Source organism: Pristiophorus japonicus, unplaced genomic scaffold (assembly GCF_044704955.1).
Source record: "Pristiophorus japonicus isolate sPriJap1 unplaced genomic scaffold, sPriJap1.hap1 HAP1_SCAFFOLD_45, whole genome shotgun sequence".
Taxonomy (NCBI): domain Eukaryota; kingdom Metazoa; phylum Chordata; class Chondrichthyes; family Pristiophoridae; genus Pristiophorus; species Pristiophorus japonicus.
In genome coordinates this window covers 996,273-1,019,420 of record NW_027254352.1, presented here as the reverse complement: position 1 = coordinate 1,019,420, position 23,148 = coordinate 996,273, and the positions used below count along the sequence as shown (strand labels likewise).

General features: G+C 43.5%; 1 non-coding gene across 1 annotated transcript; it reads left to right on the top strand.

The window, feature by feature from the left end:
* The first annotated feature begins 5,373 nt into the window (after nt 1-5,373).
* trnas-uga (transfer RNA serine (anticodon UGA)) lies at nt 5,374-5,456 on the top strand. The gene has a single exon. It is a non-coding gene; the product is annotated as a tRNA-Ser (tRNA).
* The last annotated feature ends 17,692 nt before the right edge of the window (nt 5,457-23,148 follow it).

Genomic DNA, 23,148 nt, shown 5'->3' with positions numbered 1-23,148 from the left:
CTAATAATGTTAAAAACACCAATCCAAAAGCATTGTATCTGAATGGACGAAGCATCTGTAATAAGATAGAAGAATTAACAGCGCAAACAGATGTAAACAGATACAATATCGTTGCAATTACAGACATAGGGTTGCACGGTGACCAGGGTTGGGAACTGAATATCAACCATTATCCGGGATTTAGGAAGGACAGGCAAAAAGGAAGAGCGGGTTGTGTTGCGTTGTTGGTAAAGGATGATATCAGCGCAATAATAAGAAAGGTATTCGGCTCAGAAAGACACGATGTAGATTCAGTTGGATGGCGCTAAGGAGAACGAAGGACCAGAAAAGATTGGTGTGAGTTGTCCATAGGCCTCCAAACAGTTGTGGTAGTGTAGAGGATAACATTAACAGGAAATTAGAGCTGCATGTAACAAGGGTAATACCATCATCGAACGTGACTTTAAACTACATATAAATTAAAGTAATAATAACGTGGCCGATGAATTCCTGGCGTTTGTACCAGTTGTTTTTTTAGCCCAGTATTTTGCGGAGCGTACTAGGGAACAGAATATCCAAGATTGGGTCTTGTGCAATGAGAAGGGGTTAATTAAAAGTCAAGTTGTCTGGGGTCCTTTAGCGAAGAGTGGCAATAACTCGATTAAACTCGTTATTAAGATGGAAATTGAAGTAGCCCAATCCGAATCTATGGTCCTAAATCTAAGCTAAAGACACAACGAATGCATGGAGAATGAATTGCATGGGGTATGATAAATTGGGAAGAGTCAATAAACGTCATGTTGGTGGATGGGCAAGGACTAACATTTCAGAAACGAATGTATAAATTGCGGCAGTTATACTTTCCTTTCTGGTGTAAGCAAAAAGGATGCTGGCCCAACCATGGTTAACAAAATAAATTAAGGATAGTATTACATTTAAAGAAGAGTTATACAAAGCTGCCAGAGAAAGTACAACCCTGAGGATGGGGAATAATTTAGAATTCAACAAAAATGTGCCAAGATATTGATTGAGAGGCGAGAAATAGAGTATAAGAGTGAACTTGCAAGGAACATAAAAACCGGCTGCAGTAGATTCTACAAGTTCGTAAAAAGGAAAAGATTAGTGAATTTACAATGTGGAACAAGGAAATGGCAGGACAATTAAATAAATACTTCGGTTCTGTCTTCACGGAGGACATAAATAACATCCCATAAATGCTTGTGAACCAAAGATCTCGTGAGCAAGAGGAATTAACGGACATGATTATTTGTAAGAAAATAGTGCTGAGGAAACTAATGGGAATGATGGCCGATAAATCCTCAGGGCCTGATGATCTGCATCCCAGAGTAATAAAAGAGGTTGCAATGGAAATAGTGCATGCATTGGTTGACAACTTCCAAACATCTATAGATTATGGAACAGTTCCTGCAGTTTGCACGGTGGCAAATGTAACCCCACTATTTAAAAATGGAGGGAGAGAGAAAATAAGGAACTACAGACTGGTTAGCCGAACACCAGTTGTAGGGAATATGCGAGAATCTATAGTAAAGGATATTATAACGGAACACTAAGATAATACCAAAGGGATTAGACAAAGTCAACATGAATTCATGACAAGTAAATCATGTTTGAAAAACCTACTCGAGTTTTTGAGGATGTACCTGAAATAAAAGTTAAGGGAAACCAGTGGATATAGTGTATTTGGATTTTCAGAAGGTCTCTGATTAAGTCCCACGTAAGATGTAGCGTGCAAAATTAAAACATATATGATTGGGGGTAATTTACTAGCATGGATTGAAAATTGGTTAATGGACAGGAAACAGGATCGATGGGCAGAGGAACCTGGTGTCCTTGTAAAATTGCCTATTGAAAGCATACATGCAGGTGCAGCAAGCAGTGAGGAGGCAGATGGTATGTTGGCCTTCATTCCAAGAGGATGTGAGTAAATGAGTAAAGATGTGTTACTACAGTTCTACAGGGCCTTGGTGAGACCGCACCTGGAGTATTGTGTGCCGTCTTGGTTTCGTTACCCAAGAAAGGATATACTTGCCATAGAGGGAGTGCAGCGAAGGTTCAGCAGATGGATTATTGGGATTGCAGGACTGTCGTATGAGCAAAGATTGGGTCGACCCGGCCTGTATTCTGTAGAGTTTTGAATAATGAGAGAGGATCTCATTGCAACGTATACCATTCTGAAAGGTTTGAATAGACTGGATGTGGTGAAGATGATTCACCTGATTGGGAAGGTTATAACAAGGGTTCACAGTCTCAGGATACGGGGTAGGAAATTTAGGAAGGAGAAGGCGAGATTTTCTTTTCATTCAGAGAGTGGTGCAGCTGTGGAATTCCCTTCCACAGAAGGCTGTGAATGGCGAGTCACTGAATATAACGAAGAGGGAGATAGATCTCTCGACACAAAAGACATCAAGTGATATGGGGGAAAAGCGTGAATATGGTGTTGAGATCGAGGAGTAGGAATGATCATATTAAATGGCGGTGCAGACTCGAAGGCCCGAATGGACTATTACTGCTCCCGTTTTCTATGTTTCTATATTCTAGGATCTAAATGGACTTATACTCTTCTTCTAGAGCAAGCTCAAGGAACTGATCGGCTTCTGCCTCTCCGAAGGCTCAGATTTGAGACGTTAATGGCCTTCTCCTTTCCATGTGCAACAGTGCGGTGCGGCTGAATGGCCTCCAGCCTTCTGTGTAACAGGAAAGTGTGCCTCCTCGTCATCTATGCAGCAGGTACGAGCGGCCGAAGGCGTTCTACTATTCTTGTATAAAAAGCCCAAGGATCTGAATTACTTCCTCTTGTCCTTTGCAACTGGCTCGAGGGGCTAATGGAATTCTGCTGTCCTTCTGTAACAGGTTCGATGGCTTGCTCTTGTTCCTGTGTAATAGATTCAGCTTCTAAGAGTACTCAATGGAAAAGTCGGTAGGATTGGAGCCACTTGTGTAGCAGGAATTGCAGGGAACGCAGTTTCCCTTCTCTGAAGTATTGATTTGCAGCAAAATGCATTGAGCTGGCGAAGAAACACCAGATCATGACCTAAATTCCGACTAAATTCCGACCTATCCAGACTAATGCCACTTTCCAGCTCTTGGTCCATAGCCTTTTAGGTTACTGGAATTGAAGTGCACATTCAAGGACTTTTAAAAGTGGTGAGGACTTCTGCCTCTAAATCACTTTCAGGAGTGCATTTCAGACTCTCACCAACCCTGGGTGAAAACAGTGTACCTCAAATTCCGGAAAACCTCCTACCAATTACTTTAAATCTATGACGCCTGGATGTTGACCACTCTGCGAAGGGAAATAGATCCTTTCCATGCACTTGAATTAGGCCACTCATAATTTTATTCTCTTCAATACGGACCACCTTAGCCTCCTCTGTTCCAAAGAAAACAAACCGAGCCGATGCAATGTTTACTCAGAGCTAAATTCACCATCCGCCAAATCTAACCTGTATGCTCACGAGTGCTGTCTGATCATTCCTGCAATGCGGTGACCAGAGAAACATGCAATAATCAAGCTGTAGCCCAACTAGAGTTTTACACATTTGAAGCATAACTTCCCCGATCTTATATTCTATGGCTCATCTAATGAAGGCAAGTATTCCGTGTTGCTTCTCAACATAGAAACATCGAAAATAGTTTCAGCAGTACGCCATTCGACACTTCGAGCCTGCACCACCATTCAATAAGATCATGGCTGATCATTCCCTCAGTACCGCTTTCCTGTTTCCTCCCTACCTCTTGATCCTTTTAGCCTTAAGGGCCACAATAACTCCCTGTTGAATATATCCAAACAACTGGCATCAACAACTCTTTGCTGCAGGGAATTGCACAGGTTAACAACCCTCTGGTCTAGCCAATTCACGCCTCATACAATCGAAATTACCTTTCCTAAAGTTCATGTCCCTAGTTTCTCAATTAACTGTGTCACACTCCATCTTATAAAGAATTCTACCATGTTATGGTCACTCTTCCCCAAGGGGCCTCGCACAACAAGATTGACAATTAGACCCTTCTCATTACACATCACCTAGTCCACTATGGCCAGCTCTCTAGGTGGTTCCTCGACATATTGGTCTGGAAAACCATCCCTAATATACTCCAAGAAATCGTCCTCCACCGCATTGCTACCAGTTTGGTCAGCCCAATCAATATATAGACTAAAGTCGCCCATGGTAACTGCTGGACCTTTATTGCACACATCCATTATTTCTTGTTTGATGCTGTCCCCAACCACACTACTACTGTTTGGAGGTCTGTACACAATTCCCACTAGCGTTTTCTGCCATTTGGTATTCAGCAGCTTCCCCCATACCGCTTCCAAATCATCCAAGCTAATGTCGCTCCTTAGCATTGCATTAATTTATTCTTTAACCAGCAACGCCACCCCGCCTCCTTTTCCTTTCTGTCTATGCTTCACAAGCATCTTATCGACCTGCCCTGCTACCGTCAAGGATTCTGTGGACATGCACTCCAAGGTCATTTGCACCTCTACACTCATCAGTGGCTAACATTTAATGTTTATGCGCTTTCCCTATAAGCACTCCCCAAATGCATTATCTAAAGCTTCTTCGGGTTGAATTCCATTAAACCCCTGACAAGTTCTTTGATATCTACCTGCAATGTACAGCTTTCTTCCTCATTACGAAGCATACCTGGTTCACCAATCTTTCAGTCACCTGCGCTAATTTGTATTTAGTGGTTCGGTGTCAAATTTGTATCGCATAATACTCTTGTGAAGCGCCTTGGACATTTCGCTAATTTCAAGGTGCTAATTATATATAAGTTGTTGTTGTTGTTTAAAATGTGTGTTACATAACGTTATATAGGGATTGCATCACAGAAAGAGACAATTGTATCTAATTGCGAGAGTTAATGCTGCACACTACGCTACTTCACTTGATCCTATCAGCATATTGTTCTATTGCTTTCTCAGTCATGTGCTTAGGTAATTTCCCTATAAAATGGATCTGTGCTATTCGCCTCAACTACTGCTTATGTAGCATCTTCCACATTCTAACCAATCTTTGGTAAATAACTTGCTCTTGAATTGTCCACTGAATTTACCGGTGACATCCCGTTCTGAACTCCTGCACAATAGCAAACATTTTCTCCACATCTACTCGATCAAATACCTTCATAATGTTAAAAATATATCTCACTTGTTTTTCGAGAAAGAAGCTCCCCAGACTGTTCAGTTTTTCCCGAAATGTAAATTCTTTCAGTTCTAACCGAAATCTTTCCTTCTTTGCTGTGAGATTCTGCGATTCTGTGATTTAATTTTCACATCGTCTGGGAGACCCAATAGGGCAAGCATGCAGGCGGTCTCTCTGATAAATTGCACCGACGATTCGACTATTAAAGCAGCTCTACTGTGTAGCTGCGATGGCCGAGTGGTTAAGTCGTTGGACTTGAAATCCAATGGGCGTTAACATGCGCAGGTTCAAACCCTGCTCGCAGCGATTCTCCAGGTGCCGTTTTTTTATTGACTAACGGGGATCTCATTGGAATCTGATCACAATTCCCTCCACTGCACTTTATTACACTGATTGACGCGAAGCTGTTGTTCGAACTGTTTATCGGTATTAATTGTTGGTTTGTTGGACACTATCTGCAAAAATCAGTGAGCAATATACACAGTATGAAAAATGCCTTTTAATAAAGTCAAGTGCATTGTTTGGGAGGAACTCACCTTTAGTTAATGAGTGCGAACGAGGTTTGGTTTTATAAAGATGAACAAGTTTTGCCAAAATGACCACGGCAGCGTTTGACGTTGCAATTTTCTGATAACATCAGTGTTTGCATCAAAGTAGATGCCTTATCCATTAAGCGACGTGGTCCCTGCAGTTTGCAGCAGAATAATGTACAGCAAAATTCTAATGGGTCAAAGTGCAATAGAGAGGCAAGCATGAAATCTCGGTGCCGCAATGCAAGGAGTATTCGGAACCCAGGAGCTAGTTAGAGTGGGTGAGAGCTCAGATCACAGGACCCCAAAAATGCAAAAGGCAGGAGGCAACAGAGCAGAGTAGCACTGGGGAAACTGTAAACGACAAGGTGATAGGAAGGGACAATATGTATGAATATAAAGTGGCTGCAGGAGGGGTCAAAACTAAAAATCCTGGTTTAAAAACTAGTATTAAAACACTCTACCTAACCGCACGCAGCTTTTGAAATAAAGTAAATGATTTGACGGCACAAATCATCATAAATGGGTATGATTTGTTGGCCATTACTGAAACGTTGCAGGTTGGCCAGAACAGGGAATTAAACATACAGCGGTATCTGACAATTCGGAAGGATAGACAAGAAGGGAAAGGAGGTGGGGTAGCTCTGTTAATAAAGGATGATATCAGGGCAGGTGTGAGAGACGATATTGGCTCTAATTAACAAAATGTTGAATCATTGTGGGTAGATATTAGAGATAGTAAGGGGAAAAAGTCACTGATGGGCGTAGTTTATAGGCCCCCAAATAATAGCTTCACAGTGGGGCGGGCAATAACCAAGGGAATAATGGAGGCATGTGAAAAAGCAACGGCAGTAATCATGGGGGATTTTAACCTACATATCGATTGGTCATATCAAATCGCACTGCGTAGCCTTGAGGAGGAATTCATAGAATGCATACGGGATTGTTTCTTAGAACATTATGTTACAGAACGTAAAAGGGAGCAAGCTATCTTAGATCTGGTCCTGTGTAATGAGACAGGAATAATAAACGATCTCCCAGTACAAGACCCTCTCGGAATGAGTGATCACAGTATGGTTGAATTTGTAGTACAGTTTGAGGGTGAGGAAATAGTGTCTCAAACGAGCGTACTATGCTTAACCAAAAGTGACTATAGTGGGATGAGGGCAGAGTTGGCTGAAGTAGACTGGAACACAGACTAAACGGTGGCACAATTGAGGAACATTGGAGGACTTTTATGGAGTTCTTTCATAGTGCTCAACAAAAATATATATTCAGTGAAAAAGAAGGGCGGTAAGAGAAGGGATAACCAGCCGTGGATAACCAAGAAAATAAAGGAGAGTGTCAAAATAAAAACCAATGCGTATAAGGTGGCTAAGTTTAGTGGGAAATTAGCAGATTGGGAAAATTTTAAACGACAGCAAAGAAGGACGAAGAAAGCAATGAAGAAAGGAAAGCTAGATTACGAAGGTAAACTTGCACAAAACATAAAAATAGTTAGTAAAAGCTTTTACCGATATATAAAACGGAAAAGTGTGACTACAGTAAATGATGGTCCCTGAGAAGGTGAGAAGGGGGATTTAATAATGGGAAATGTGGAAATGGCTGAGACCTCAAACAATTATTGCTTCGGTCTTCACAGTGGAACACACAAAAACCATGCCTAAAATTGCTGGTCACGGGAATGTGGGAAGGAAGGACCTTGAGATAATCACTATCACTAGGGGGCTAGTGCTGGACAGGCTAATAGGACTCAAGGTAGACAAGTCCCCTGATTCTGATGAAATGCAACCCAGGGTATTAAAAGAGATGGCGGACGTTCTAGCAGATGCATTCGTTATAATCTACCAAAATTCTCTGGACTCGAGGGAGGTACCAGTGAATTAAAAAGCAGCAAATGTAAAGCCTCTGTTTAAAAAAGGGGGCAGACAAAAGGCAGGTAACTATAGGCCGGTTAGTTTAACATCTGTAGTGGGGAAAATGCTTGAAGTTATCATGAATTAAGAAATAGCGGGAACCGAGATAGGAATAGTGCAATCAAGCAGATGGAACATGGATTCAGGAAGGGGAAAGCATGTTTAAATAATTTCCTGGAATTCTTTGAGGATATAACGGGCATGGTGGATAGAGGTGTACCGATGGATGTGGTGTATTTTGATTTCCAAAAGGCTTTCGATAAGGTGCCACACAAAAGGTTACTGCAGAAGATAAAGATACGTGGAGTCATAGGAAATCTATTAGCATGGATAGAGAATTGGCTAACGAACAGAAAGCAGAAAGTCTGGATAAATGGGTCCTTTTCGGGTTGGAAATCGGTGGTTAGTGGTGTGCCACAGGGATCGGAGCTGGGACTACAACTGTTTACAATATACATAGATGACCTGGAAGAGGGGACAGAGTGTCGTGTAACAAAATTTGCAGATGACACAAAGATTAGTGGGAAAGAGGATTGTGTAGAGGACACAGTGAGGCTGCAAAGAGATTTAGATAGGTTAAGCGAAAGGGCTAAGGTTTGGCAGATGGAATACAATGTCAGAAAATGTGAGGTCATCCACCTTGGGGAAAAAAAACAGTAAAAAGGAATATTATTTGAATGGGGAGAAATTACAACATGCTGAGGTGCAGAGGGTCCTGGGGGTCCTTGTGCATGAATCCCAAAATGTTAGTTTGCAGGTGCAGCAAATAATCAGGAAGGCGAATGGAATGTTGGCCTTCATTGCGAGAGGGATGGAGTAGAAAAGCAGGGAGGTCCTGCTGCAATTGTATAGGGCATTGTTCAGGACGCACCTGGAGTACTCCGTGCAATTTTGATCACCTTTCCTTCGGAAGGATATACTTGCTTTGAAGGGGGTACAGAGACGATTTAATAGGCTGATTCCGGAGATGAGGGGGTTACCTTATTATGATAGATTGCGTAGACTGGGTCTTTACTCGTTGGAGTTCAGAAGGATGAGGGGTGATCTGAAAGAAACATTTAAACGAATGAAAGGGATAGACAAGATAGAGGCAGAAAGGTTGTTTCCACTGGTCGGGGAGACTAGAACTAGGGGCACAGCCTCAAAATAAGGGGGAGCCAATTTAAAACCGAGTTGAGAAGGAATTTTTTCTCCCAGAGGGTTGTGAATCTGTGCACTTCTCTGCCCAAGGAAGCAGTTGAGGTTAGCTCATTGAATGTATTCAAATCACAGATAGATACATTTTTAACTAATAAGGGAATTAGCGGTTGCGGGGAAAGGGCGAGTCCGTGGAGCTGAGTCCTCGGCCACATCAGCCATGATCTTGTTGAATGGTGGATCAGGCTCAAGGGGCTAGATGGCCTACTCCTGTTCCTAATTCTTATGTTCCTTTAATGGGGGATTATGCAGTAGAATTGTATTTAGATCAGTTCCATACTTTGCACGACAAACCAATCAGCGGCAGTGAGCCTTTCACTGATTGAAATACGAGAAGTCACAAATCCCCGGAGGATATGGAATTATTAATTTATGCTGGAACCACTCCGCAGGGCCACCAGCTCTCGGCAGAACTAATGTTTTGCAGCATTGCTTCAATGTATTACAGGTTTGGTGTGAGTTTCGTCCCTGAATGTTTAAGCTGCTCTAAAATACTTGCAGGCCAACCGCAACACCAAAAATAAAATAAATGGCACGTAATGGGTTCGAACTTGCCAATTTGGCGTTAGTAACACCAAGCGCTAACCAAGTGAGGCAACCGGCCTTAATGCTATGTAATTTCTTATGGCACTTTTACATTAAAATGATAGCATTCCTATAGCGACTTTTACCTCAGCACTTCCCAAAGCAGTTCAGAGCAAATTCATTACTTTTAAAATGTGATCACTTTGTTGTGTAGGAAATGCAAAAATGTACAGCATGGAAGGAGGCCATTTCAGCCAATAGAGCCCGAGGAGGCCGATCAATAGCTTTCCAGCCAAGTTCACACTTCCCAGCTCTAAGTCCGTCCTATGGGTTACAGCAATTTAAGTGGCATTCAAGTATTTTTAAAATGTGTGAGGGTTTCTGCCGCATTGAGGCATTGAGTTTCCGACTACCATGACGCCTTGGGTAAAGACATTTATCCTCACAGATCGTCTAACCCTCCGCCTAATTCATCATCATAGGCAGTCCCTCGGAATCGAGGAAGACTTGCTTCCACTCTTAGCATGTGTTCTTAGATGGCTGTACAGTTCAATACGGGAACCACAGTCTCTGTCACAGGTCAGACAGACCGTCGTTGAGGGAAAGGATGGGCAGGGAGCCTGGTTTACCGCAGCTTCTTCCGCTGCCTGCACCTGATTTCTGCATATTCTAGGCGACGATACTCGAGGAGCTCAGCACAATCCCGCATCCACTTCCTCCACTTAGGGCGATCTATGGCCAATGACTCCCAGGTCACAGTGGGGATGTCACACTTTATCAGGGAGGCTTTGAGGGTGTCTTTTTTAACGTTTCCTCTGCCTGCCTTTGGCTCATTTGTCGTGGACGAGTTCCGAGAAGAGCGCTTGCTATGGCAGTCTCGTGTCTGGCATATGGCCTGCCCAGCGGAGCTGATCAAGTGTGGTAAGTGGTGCAATGCTGGGGATGAAGTCTTGGACGAGGACGCGAATGTTTGCGTGTCTGTCCTGCCAGGGGATTTGCAGGATCTTGAGGAGACATCGCTGGTGGCATTTCTCCAGCGACTTGAGGTGTTTACTGTACATAGTCCACGTCCCAGAGCCATACAGGAGGGCGGGTATTACTACAGCCTTGTAGACCATGAGCTTGGTGACAGTTTTGAGGGAATCATCTTCAAACACTCTTTTCCTCAGGCGGCCGAAGGCTGCACTGGCGTACTGCAGGCGGTGTTGGATCTCGTCATCAATGCCTGCTCTTGTTGATAGGAGGCGCCCAAGATGGGGGAATTGGTCCATCCCGAAATTAGTTTAAATCTATTCCCCCTAGTTGTTGACCACTCTGCAAAGGGAAACAGGACCTTCCTTCCAAATCTATCTAGGGCCCACATAAAGTTATGCACCTCAATATATTCTCCCCTCAGCCTCCTCTGGTCCAAAGAAAACAGACTCAGCATTTCTAATCTTTCCTCATCACCAAAATTCTCCATTCCAGGCAACTTTGTTTGTAAATCTCCTCAGTATCCTTTCCAGCGTAATCACATCTTTTTTTTGAAATGTGGTGACCAGAACTGCACACAGTACTCCAGCAGGGGTCTAACCAATGTTTTATACAGTCAGTACAATCTCCTTGCTGTAACTCGCAGAGTTACGGACCGAGAGCTGGTAAGTTAGATTAGGCTGGATAACCTTTTGTTGGCTGGCGCAGATACGATGGTAAGTACTGCAGGGATTCCAATACGGCCAAGTTGATCTCTTGGACTAATTTGATCGCGTTGATGGAGAGGAATTTTAACAGATTTTTTTCCCACAATTAGCCTGGGGGATTTTTCTGCTTTTTTGCTTCTCCCATGCGTTCGCATGGCTCGGGTTGGGGTGGTGTGTATAATTTTTCGGTGTAGAAGTTGTGTGGGGCGGACTTATTGGGCTGGGTGTTCTTTATCTTTCCGCCATTGTCATACTTCACAGGTTCATATATCGCCTTCAGGGTTGTTGATTAAAGGGCCTTGTGGCTTTTTGTCGGCTGGCATGTATACTATGGGCCGAATTGGCCTCCTTCAGCGCAGTGGATTTCTAGATTTCTATGTATTTTCACAGCCCCAGACTATTCCTTCACAGAGCCAGACAGCTGCAACACATATTCAGACGGCTCTTTCACAGTCCCAGACTCTACCTTCACAGATTCACAATCTTCCGACACAGTCCCACAATCTACCTTCACAGATCCAAACTTTTCCTGCACCGACCGAGACAGCGGCTAAACAGACCCATGCAGCTCCCGCACAGAGGGGTACTGATCCTACACCGAGTCAGAAATTACTGCACAGATCCATACACTCCTGTGCAGACAGGCAAAGCGCATACACAGCATCAAAATGCTTGTGTACAGATTGAGACATTTCCTTTCAGAGACCCAGCATCACCTACACAGGAGCAAACATGTCCTCATCAGCTGCAGACTACACCAACACATTTCCAGAGAGCTTCGACAGAGACACTGACATTTCCTTCGCGAAAGTAGGCAGCTCCTGTACAGAACCAGGCAGGTGCTACACTGAAGCAGGGATCAACAGCACAGGCACAAACTTTACTACACAAACCCATACAGCTCCGTTCAGAGACATTGGGACCTCCGAGACAGATTAAGTCCCTCCTACATAGACACAGCTCTACCCTGGCCAAAGCATCACCAACACAGATCCAAGAACTCCTACACAGATATAAGCAGTTCTTGCACGGGCGCAGACTGTTCCGAGAAAGGACCAGACTGCTCGTTCACCGAGCCAGACAGCTCGCTTCGGAGATGCAGACATCTCATTTAAAGATAAAGACAGCACCGGTACTGAATCAAAAAGCTCAATGCAGAACCACACTGACCCAGGGAGATCAACCAGAGACAGACACACTCCAACACAGACGCAGACTCTCCGGCACAAACAGAGACAACTCTTGCAGAGACCCAGTCAGCTCCAAACCTAACACATGGAGTTGCAACACAAAGTCCGACGCTCCTACACAAACCCGGATAACACTTAAACAGACACAGTCAGCTCAAATTCTGACACAGGCAGCTGCAGCACAGACCCAGACAGCATCTAAAGAGACCCAGAAACTATTACACAGAAACAGAAGGCTCTTACAGTGACACAGACACTCCTACCTTTCCTCAGAGAGCTTGTCATTTAATCCAATGCATAATGCTGCAGATAACTGAATTAAATAGGCTTACAAAGGACAGCATAGCGTATACTGCCTTTCTGGCTATTCTGACCATGCCAGCGTTTATGTTCCACTCGAATATTCTGGAATCTTTCTTGATTTAAATCTATCAGCATAGCCATCTATTCCTTTCTACCTCATATGCTTGTATAGCCTCTCCGTAAATGTATCTATAGTATTCGCTTGAACCACTCCTACGCTTTTGAGTTCCACATTCACATCACTCTTTCCAGAAAGAAGTTGCTTCTGAATTCTTTATTTGATTTCTGGATTTCTTGATGACTATCTTATATTGGTGGCCTCCAGTTATGCTCTTCCCCGCATGTGAAAACATTCTCTCCGTAAACACTCCATCAAAATCTTTCATAATTTTAAATAAATCTATTAGGTCACCCCTATAGATCAATCTTCAAGAGAAAAGAGACCCAGCTTGTTCAGTATTTCCACTTATGAATAACCTCACATTTCTGGTAGCATCCGTGTAAATCTTCTCTGCACCCTCCCAAATGCCTCTATATCATCTTTATAATAGGATGACCTGAACTGCATACAGTACTCTAAGTGTGGTCTAACCGAGGTTCAATACAGGTTTAGCATAACCTTCCTATTTTGCAATTTTATACCATTAGAAATAACCTCCACTGCTTAGTTACCTTTATTTTGTCTTGCTAAACTCTGTGACAAAGATTGTGATTTGTGTATTTGTACTCAGAGATCCTATTGTTCCTCTACCCCACCCAGAGTCGTTTGTGCCAAGTACTTAGTGACCTCCATATGCTTCCTATGTTTGCGTGTCTGTCCTGCCAGGGGATTTGCAGGATCTTGAGGAGACATCGCTGGTGGCATTTCTCCAGCGACTTGAGGTGTTTACTGTACATAGTCCACGTCCCAGAGCCATACAGGAGGGCGGGTATTACTACAGCCTTGTAGACCATGAGCTTGGTGACAGTTTTGAGGGAATCATCTTCAAACACTCTTTTCCTCAGGCGGCCGAAGGCTGCACTGGCGTACTGCAGGCGGTGTTGGATCTCGTCATCAATGCCTGCTCTTGTTGATAGGAGGCGCCCAAGATGGGGGAATTGGTCCATCCCGAAATTAGTTTAAATCTATTCCCCCTAGTTGTTGACCACTCTGCAAAGGGAAACAGGACCTTCCTTTCAAATCTATCTAGGGCCCACATAAAGTTATGCACCTCAATATATTCTCCCCTCAGCCTCCTCTGGTCCAAAGAAAACAGACTCAGCATTTCTAATCTTTCCTCATCACCAAAATTCTCCATTCCAGGCAACTTTGTTTGTAAATCTCCTCAGTATCCTTTCCAGCGTATTCACATCTTTTTTTTGAAATGTGGTGACCAGAACTGCACACAGTACTCCAGCAGGGGTCTAACCAATGTTTTATACAGTCAGTACAATCTCCTTGCTGTAACTCGCAGAGTTACGGACCGAGAGCTGGTAAGTTAGATTAGGCTGGATAACCTTTTGTTGGCTGGCGCAGATACGATGGTAAGTACTGCAGGGATTCCAATACGGCCAAGTTGATCTCTTGGACTAATTTGGTCGCGTAGATGGAGAGGAATTTTAACAGATTTTTTTCCCACAATTAGCCTGGGGGATTTTTCTGCTTTTTTGCTTCTCCCATGCGTTCGCATGGCTCGGGTTGGGGTGGTGTGTATAATTTTTCGGTGTAGAAGTTGTGTGGGGCGGACTTATTGGGCTGGGTGTTCTTTATCTTTCAGCCATTGTCATACTTCACAGGTTCATATATCGCCTTCAGGGTCGTTGATTAAAGGGCCTTGTGGCTTTTTCTCGGCTGGCATGTATACTATGGGCCGAATTGGCCTCCTTCAGCGCAGTGGATTTCTAGATTTCTATGTACTTTCACAGCCCCAGACTATTCCTTCACAGAGCCAGACAGCTGCAACACATATTCAGACGGCTCTTTCACAGTCCCAGACTCTACCTTCACAGATTCACAATCTTCCGACACAGTCCCACAATCTACCTTCACAGATCCAAACTTTTCCTGCACCGACCGAGACAGCGGCTAAACAGACGCATGCAGCTCCCGCACAGAGGGGTACTGATCCTACACCGAGTCAGAAATTACTGCACAGATCCATACACTCCTGTGCAGAAAGGCAAAGCGCATACACAGCATCAAAATGCTTGTGTACAGATTGAGACATTTCCTTTCAGAGACCCAGCATCACCTACACAGGAGCAAACATGTCCTCATCAGCTGCAGACTACACCAACACATTTCCAGAGAGCTTCGACAGAGACACTGACATTTCCTTCGCGAAAGTAGGCAGCTCCTGTACAGAACCAGGCAGGTGCTACACTGAAGCAGGGATCAACAGCACAGGCACGAACTTTACTACACAAACCCATACAGCTCCGTTCAGAGACATTGGGACCTCCGAGACAGATTAAGTCCCTCCTACATAGACACAGCTCTACCCTGGCCAAAGCATCACCAACACAGATGCAAGAACTCCTACACAGATATAAACAGTTCTTGCACGGGCGCAGACTGTTCCGAGAAAGGACCAGACTGCTCGTTCACCGAGCCAGACAGCTCGCTTCGGAGATGCAGACATCTCATTTAAAGATAAAGACAGCACCGGTACTGAATCAAAAAGCTCAATGCAGAACCACACTGACCCAGGGAGATCAACCAGAGACAGACACACTCCAACACAGACGCAGACTCTCCGGCACAAACAGATACAACTCTTGCAGAGACCCAGTCAGCTCCAAACCTGACACATGGAGTTGCAACACAAAGTCCGACGCTCCTACACAAACCCGGATAACACTTAAACAGACACAGTCAGCTCAAATTCTGACACAGGCAGCTGCAGCACAGACCCAGACAGCATCTAAAGAGACCCAGAAACTATTACACAGAAACAGAAGGCTCTTACAGTGACACAGACACTCCTACCTTTCCTCAGAGAGCTTGTCATTTAATCCAATGCATAATGCTGCAGATAACTGAATTAAATAGGCTTACAAAGGACAGCATAGCGTATACTGCCTTTCTGGCTATTCTGACCATGCCAGCGTTTATGTTCCACTCGAATATTCTGGAATCTTTCTTGATTTAAATCTATCAGCATAGCCATCTATTCCTTTCTACCTCATATGCTTGTATAGCCTCTCCGTAAATGTATCTATAGTATTCGCTTGAACCACTCCTACGCTTTTGAGTTCCACATTCACATCACTCTTTCCAGAAAGAAGTTGCTTCTGAATTCTCTATTTGATTTCTGGATTTCTTGATGACTATCTTATATTGGTGGCCTCCAGTTATGCTCTTCCCCGCATGTGAAAACGTTCTCTCCGTAAACACTCCATCAAAATCTTTCATAATTTTAAATAAATCTATTAGGTCACCCCTATAGATCAATCTTCAAGAGAAAAGAGACCCAGCTTGTTCAGTATTTCCACTTATGAATAACCTCCCATTTCTGGTAGCATCCGTGTAAATCTTCTCTGCACCCTCCCAAATGCCTCTATATCATCTTTATAATAGGATGACCTGAACTGCATACAGTACTCTAAGTGTGGTCTAACCGAGGTTCAATACAGGTTTAGCATAACCTTCCTATTTTGCAATTTTATACCATTAGAAATAACCTCCACTGCTTAGTTACCTTTATTTTGTCTTGCTAAACTCTGTGACAATGTTTGTGATTTGTGTAGTTGTACTCAGAGATCCTATTGTTCCTCTACCCCACCCAGAGTCGTTTGTGCCAAGTACTTAGTGACCTCCATATGCTTCCTACCAAAATGTAATACCTCACATGTGTGTGTGTGGAACTTAATTGAAAATTATATGCCCATTCTGCGTGTTTATTAATGTTGTCCTCAATTTGTTGCAGCCCTCCTCAGTATAAATATCCTCCAATTTGGTATCATTGGTAAATTTGGAAATTCTGTTTTTAGTTCCAAATTCTAAATCGTTAATATAAATTGTGAACAATAGTGGTTCCGGCATTGATCCTTTTGTAACACCACTACCCATCTTCTGCCAATGTGAATATCTGCCTTTTACCTCCAATCTCTGATTTCAGTCTTGAAGCTAGCTCGCTATGCATTCTGCTGCTTATACCCAGACGTTGCTCAGCAGGTTATAATTGGGTATCATAGCGAGGGTCTTTTGAAAATCTAGATACCTTATACTTATTGAATGATCAATGTCTACCCTCTCTATAACCTCTTCAAACATTATGAGTTTGGTCCAGCAGTACTTTCCCTATTGAAATCCATGCTGATTATTCATTTTTATACTTTTGGTTTCTAGATGTTCTTCTATTTTCTCCATTAGTAAGGGTTCCATTATTTTTCTATATAAGTGACAATCATACCCCTTGACCAACGAGCTGATTAGCTGAGACAAGCACGGAGTACAGCATTTAATTCCCGCCGAAAGCGATTCAGCCATTCCCGCTTTCTATTGTGTAATACAGCGACATCAATTTGTTGTACTGTCAGTCTCGGATCAGTCTTTTTCTGTTTAAAAGGCTTGCGATCTCAGTGCTGCTTCATTCAATGTGTGTTTAAAAAAATGCGACGTGCTGGCTGCCGTGGCTGGGTGGTTAAATCTTTGGATTAGGAATGTAATCGAATTGCTTCTGAGTAAGTTCGAGTCCTGTTCACAATGAATCAGCAGCTGTAGGCATTCGCACGTAATCCGCTCTGTTTGGAGGTCGTTTGAGGTGTAATTGTTCTGAATTATTTTGCAGCAACATTTAGGCCACCTGTTCCGTCACGCTCACACAGTCATCCACTCGTGCGAGTCCAGAGGATTGTGACATTTCTAGAATCCAGCAAAGAATGACTAAAAATATGGTTAAAAGAGGGTAGATTATGAATGTTAACTTGAACGAAATATAAAAACAGATAGTAAGAGTTTCTACAGGTATGTAAAAAGGAAAAGAGTGGCTAAAGTAAATGTTAGTCTCGAGGAGGTTGAGACTGGGGCATTAATAATCGAGAACAGGGAAATGGCAGAGACTTTGAACAAATATTTTGTTTCAGTTCTCACGGTAGAAGTCAGTAAAAACATCCAAATAGTGGATAATCCACGGGCTATATGGAGGGAGGAACTTAATACTATCATTATCACTAATGAAGTAGTATGAGGTAAAATAATGGGACTAAAGGCGGACAAGTCCCTGGACCTGATGGCTGATATCCTATGGATGCATTGGTTGTATCGACAGGATATAAGCCATCAGGTCCAGGGGTCCTATGGAGGATTTGCTTCCACTCCCAAAGTGAATTATTTGATGGCTGAGCAGTCCGATACGAGAGCCACAGACCCTTTCACAGGTGGGACAGACATTCGTCAGGGGAAGGGGTCGGTAGGGCTGGTTTGCCGCACGCTCCTTCTGCTGCGTTCGCCTGGGCTCTTCATGCTCCTTGCATCGAGCCTCAAAGAGCTGAACGCCCTCCCGGATGGATTTTCTCCACCTCGGGCGATCTGCGGCCAGGGTCTCACAGGTGTCAGTGGTGATGTCGCACTTTCCCAGCGAGGCTTTGAGGCTGTCCTTATAACGTTTATGCTGTCCTCCTTTGGTTCGTTTACCATGAAGGAGTTCCGCATAAAGCATTGCTTATGGAGTCTCACATCTGGCATGCGTGCTATGTGGCCTGCCCAGCGAAGCTGATCGAGTGTGGTCAGTGCTTCAATATTGGGGATGTTACCCTGGTCGAGGACACTGATGTTGATGCGTCTGTCCTCCCAGGAGATTTGCAGGATCTTGCGGAGACATCATTGGTGATATATCTCCAGCGACCTGAGGTGCCTTCTGCACACCGTCCATACCTCAGGCCCATACAGGAGGGCGGGTACTATTACAGCCCTGTAGACCATGAGTTAGGTGGTTGATTTGAGGGCCTGGTCTGCAAACAGTCTTTTCCGCAGGCGGCCGAAGGCTGCACTGGAGCACTGGAGGAGATGCTGAATCTCCACATAAATTTCTGCCTTTGTTGATAAGAGGCACCCCCTCATTTCCAATGGAATTCTTCCAGTCACACAGCCTTCGTTCAATCAAAAAATATCTGGATTATTAATCAATTATTTATTTATTTAAAACAAATCAAATTCAATTTTTTTTAAATAAAAATTAAATGCATTTATTTTCTTAAGTTGTTTAATAAACATATATTTGTAAATTGGCTTTCAGTGGGCTGGTTTTACGTACCTCCCTCTTTCCTGCCTGTCGATCACCTGTGGCTTCAATAACCGTTTCTGCCCAGCGTGGTCCTGAGCCCCACTGCACAATTGCCTTCAGGGATGATAGAAATCTCACTTTATTCTTTTAAAAGGGAACTGCGGTCAGTCAAGGGTGATTCTGCATCTGGGTAAAAGGGATGTCCTTGCAGTCCCCGATCATTCTGTATCTGTTTAAAAGTGTTGGTTGTCAGTTCCGGTTCATAATCTTTCCCTTTAAAACGGATTTTCTAATAAACCCATGTCATCCTGTATAGTTTGAGAAGGACTATGATTTCAGCTGCAATGACCGAATTGTTAAACTGTTGTGTTCCAATTTACATTGGGGTTGCCTGCGCCGGGTTTGCACCCAGATCGCAGTGCATCTGTTCATTTACTCGAAATATGCTCATCTTTTCCTAAATCCACTCCTTGATTTTGCTCGCAATATACATAACAACACATTGGATGTCGGTGGCAGCGGCCGCGTGGTCTAATGGATACGGCGTCTGATTTCGACTATAACCGCGAACTTATCGAAACATTGCAGATTCGTATCTTGCCGCGGTCAATTAACTCGCTGCATGAAATTTTATATTTGTTGCGATTCTGCCGAAAAAACAACCATCTCTTCGAGTCACTCACCTGAAGTAAAGGAAGGCTGTTTGCTTCAAGAATCTAATGGCACGTGTTCATCATTGTCGATCAGCATGCACGGGCAGAGCAAGCTGTAAAGTGGACTTTCTTGCACATTATTTCTGTTGGGTTACAAAAAGCAGGAGATTAAAGGCTGACGCTTGGCTGAATAAAAGACGAGGTGGCCGAGAAATTAAGGCGATGGACTGCTAATCAATTTTGTTCTGCACGCATGAGTTCGAATCCCATCCTCGTCGTATTTGTGTTCAGCTTTGACTCCCCTGGTCACTTTGTCAATCACATTAACCTCATCGCCGAGTTTCCCTTTCACTGACAAGGATGCTGCACATTGATCATGTCATGTCTCAAATTAATAATATATTCGTCAAATGGATACCATTTGTCGAACTGTGGAGAGGGAGACTAATTAGATAGGTCTCTGAGTGACAGCACAAGCACGATGGGCCGAAAATCTTTTCTCACTACCGTCAGAATCTGAGAGCTGCACTCTTCACTGTCGGCGGCTCGTTGGTCTCGGGGTATGATTCTCGCTTAGGAATGATAACATTTGAAATGCGAGAAGTCTCGGGCCAAATCCTGAACGAGCGCCGCCATTTTTTCTTCAAAGTTCCGCTCCTCACAGCCGCTTGACTTGTGAGAAAGCAGTTATATTTCACATTAAAACGTGTGATTTTGCGGCGATTGTTCGCACAGCGTCCAAGTCCCAGAACAAAGTGAAACTCACACAACTGAGTAAAGTTAAAGTATCTCAGAGGTTCTCGGCTCTGTGACTCGTTGGATAACCTAAACCCGTGTTTAGTTCCGGCCGATACTTGATCAGTATATCTTCCTGTCTGTGCGCATCAACTCACCTCAATGGGGATACGCATACATTCAGCGTCAATCTCCACCTCTGCCCTGAATATGAGTGCGTCCTGTTTCTCCAGAGCTGAAAAGATGAGAGCAGCTGCCTTTTGAATTAGCCTCTTGGCTGCCGAATTCAGAGCCGACAGGAAATCAATCCGGGGTGGCCAAGCTTCCTGGTCTGATTAAAAGGCGGTGACACCTTATATTGTCGGCATGTTATAGTCTTCTGGCCTCAACATTAGGTTCAACGTATCCGGTGATAAGCACCGCTCACATTGTCTGGTAATGGTTCTGCTATTCCCACTAACATCCTTTGTTACGTTATTGCCCGATTACCACCCACTTTGCCTTTATCCATTGTGCCATGTATTATTTAATCACTCCTGCGTTCCACTGTATGACAGACGTTCCCATTTGACCTTTCTCGCTGCGTATTATTTCCAGGCGCTATTTTTGTTGAAAAATCTGTAATCTTGAACTTTTTCCTAAAATATAGGAATGATTATCCGACAGAACGTGAAACCGGGTTCTTCATCCACAGAATCTGCACGACCTGCTGAGTTTTACATATTTATCTGTTTTTATTCATCCTGTTTCCGTGCCCCTTTTACGGGGATGTGCTGTCTGTCTGGGATTATTCTCTGTCTATTTAAAATGGTGTGCTATCAGCTCTGCATCATTCTCTATCTGTTTAAAAGCGATGTGCTGTCTGTCCCGGAGTTCAAATTTCACATTTCAAAAACTGCCTTCAGAAGGTGCAGGAATTTTAGTTTGTTTGTGTGTTTGTGTAAGCCAGTGTGTGTGCAAATGTGCTGTGCGATCTTACTGTTATGTGAGAAAAATGCATTACATGCAGCTTGAAACCGTACTGATTTGATTGAACACTCTTTCGTGGACTCTCTGTCGGTAGAAGAATCTGCTGTGGGATTTTGCTGTTCCACATCTGAAAGAAGGTAAAATACACAAGTTAGAAATATAGCGATTTTAGCCAGGGCTTGCGTGTGGGCTGTGTGACATGATGACATCCTCCAACCGTATTTTGAAATTCAAATCAAATCAAATCAAGACAAGACAATACATAACTCACTGACAGACTGTGTGTATATATGTATAAATATATATGTATACATGAATTCAATCTGAACATTTTAACTTCCAAAATAAATATGCTTTTTCTGTTCCGCCTGCACCGGGCTCTATTACATTTGACCTCTTTCAATAGCACAAGCAGCTGCTGTCAGATCCAGCTGGAAGACACACGCGACTTTAAAAGATCGCCTTTGGAACCCACATCTTCCCTCGTGTCTTGTCTTCCAGCATGGGCTTCCTGTGTTTGGGTATTTATTGACTGCACCTCCTCATTTCCAATCTAATTCTTCCAGTCACACAGCCTTCGTTCACTCAAAAATATATGGATTATGAATCAATTATTCATTTATTTAATACAAATCAAATTTAATTTTAAAAAAAATTTAATGTATTTATTTTCCTAAAATGTTAAATATATCTATATTTAAAAATTGGCTTTCAGTCTGGGCTGGTTTTGCGCCCCTCCCTCCTTCCTGCCTGTCAATCAGCTGTGGCTTCAATAGCCGTCTCTGTACCGCGTGCTCCTGACCCCACTACACAATTGCCTTCAGGGATGATAGAAATCTCACTTTATTCTTTTAAAAGGGAACTGCTGTCAGTCCAGGCTCATTCTGCATCTAGGTAAAAGGGATGTCCTTGCAGTCCCGGATCATTCTGTGTCTGTTTAAACGGGCTGGTTGTCAGTTCCGGTTCATAATCTTTCCCTTTAAAACGGATCTTCACATAAACCCGGGTCATCCTGTATAGTTTGAGAAGGAGTATGATTTCAGCTGCACCGACCGAATTGTTAAACTGTAGTGTTCCCACTTACATTGGGGTTGCCTGCGCCGGTGCACACCCAGATCGCAGAGCATCTGTTCATTTACTCGAAATATGCTCATCTTTTCCTGAATCAACTCCTTGATATTGCAGTTGCCCCGAATTTGCTCCCAATATAACAAACAACACAATGTACGCTGATGGCAGAGGCCGCTTGGCCTAAAGGTTAAGGCGTCTGACTTCGATTTTTAGCACACAGTTATCAGAAGATTGCAGCTTCGAATCCTGCCTCGGTCAATTAGCTGGCTGCCAGAAACGTTATATTCATTGTTGTGATTCTGCCAAAAAACCAACCATCACTTCCAGTCACTCAGCTGAAGTCAAGGAAGGCTGTTTGCTTTCACAATCTCATGGCACGTATTCATCATTGTCGATCTGCATGCACGGGCAGAGCAAGCTGTGAAGTGGACTTTCTTGCACTTTATTTCTGTTTGGATACAAAAAGCAGGAGATTGAACGGCTGAGGCTGCGCTGAGTGAGAGATGAAATAGCCGAGAGTTTAAAGCGGTGGACTGTTAATCCACTATGCCCTGACACGGATTTTTTCGAATCTCATCCTCGTTGATGTTGTATTGCAGGTTTGACCCCCCGCCTGGTCCTATTGTCAATCACATTTAACCTCATTGCCAAATTCCCCTTTTAATGACAAGGATGCTGTATTTGCTCATGTCATGTCTCAAATTAATAATATATTCGTCAAAAGGATAACATTTGCAGGACTATGGGGAGGTGGACTAATTAGATACGTCTCTGAGGGACAGCACAAGTACGAGAGGCCTAATATCTTTTATCACAACCGTCAGAATTTGAGAGTTACGCTCTTCACTGTGGCGGCTCGTTGGTCGAGGCGTACGATTCTCGCTTAGAGATGGTCAAATTTGAAATGAGACAGGTCTCAGGCCAAATCCCGGACGAGCCCCGCCATTTTTTACTCGACATGTGAGAAAACAGACATATTTCATATTAAAACGTGTGATTTTGCGCGGATGTTCCCGAAGCGTCC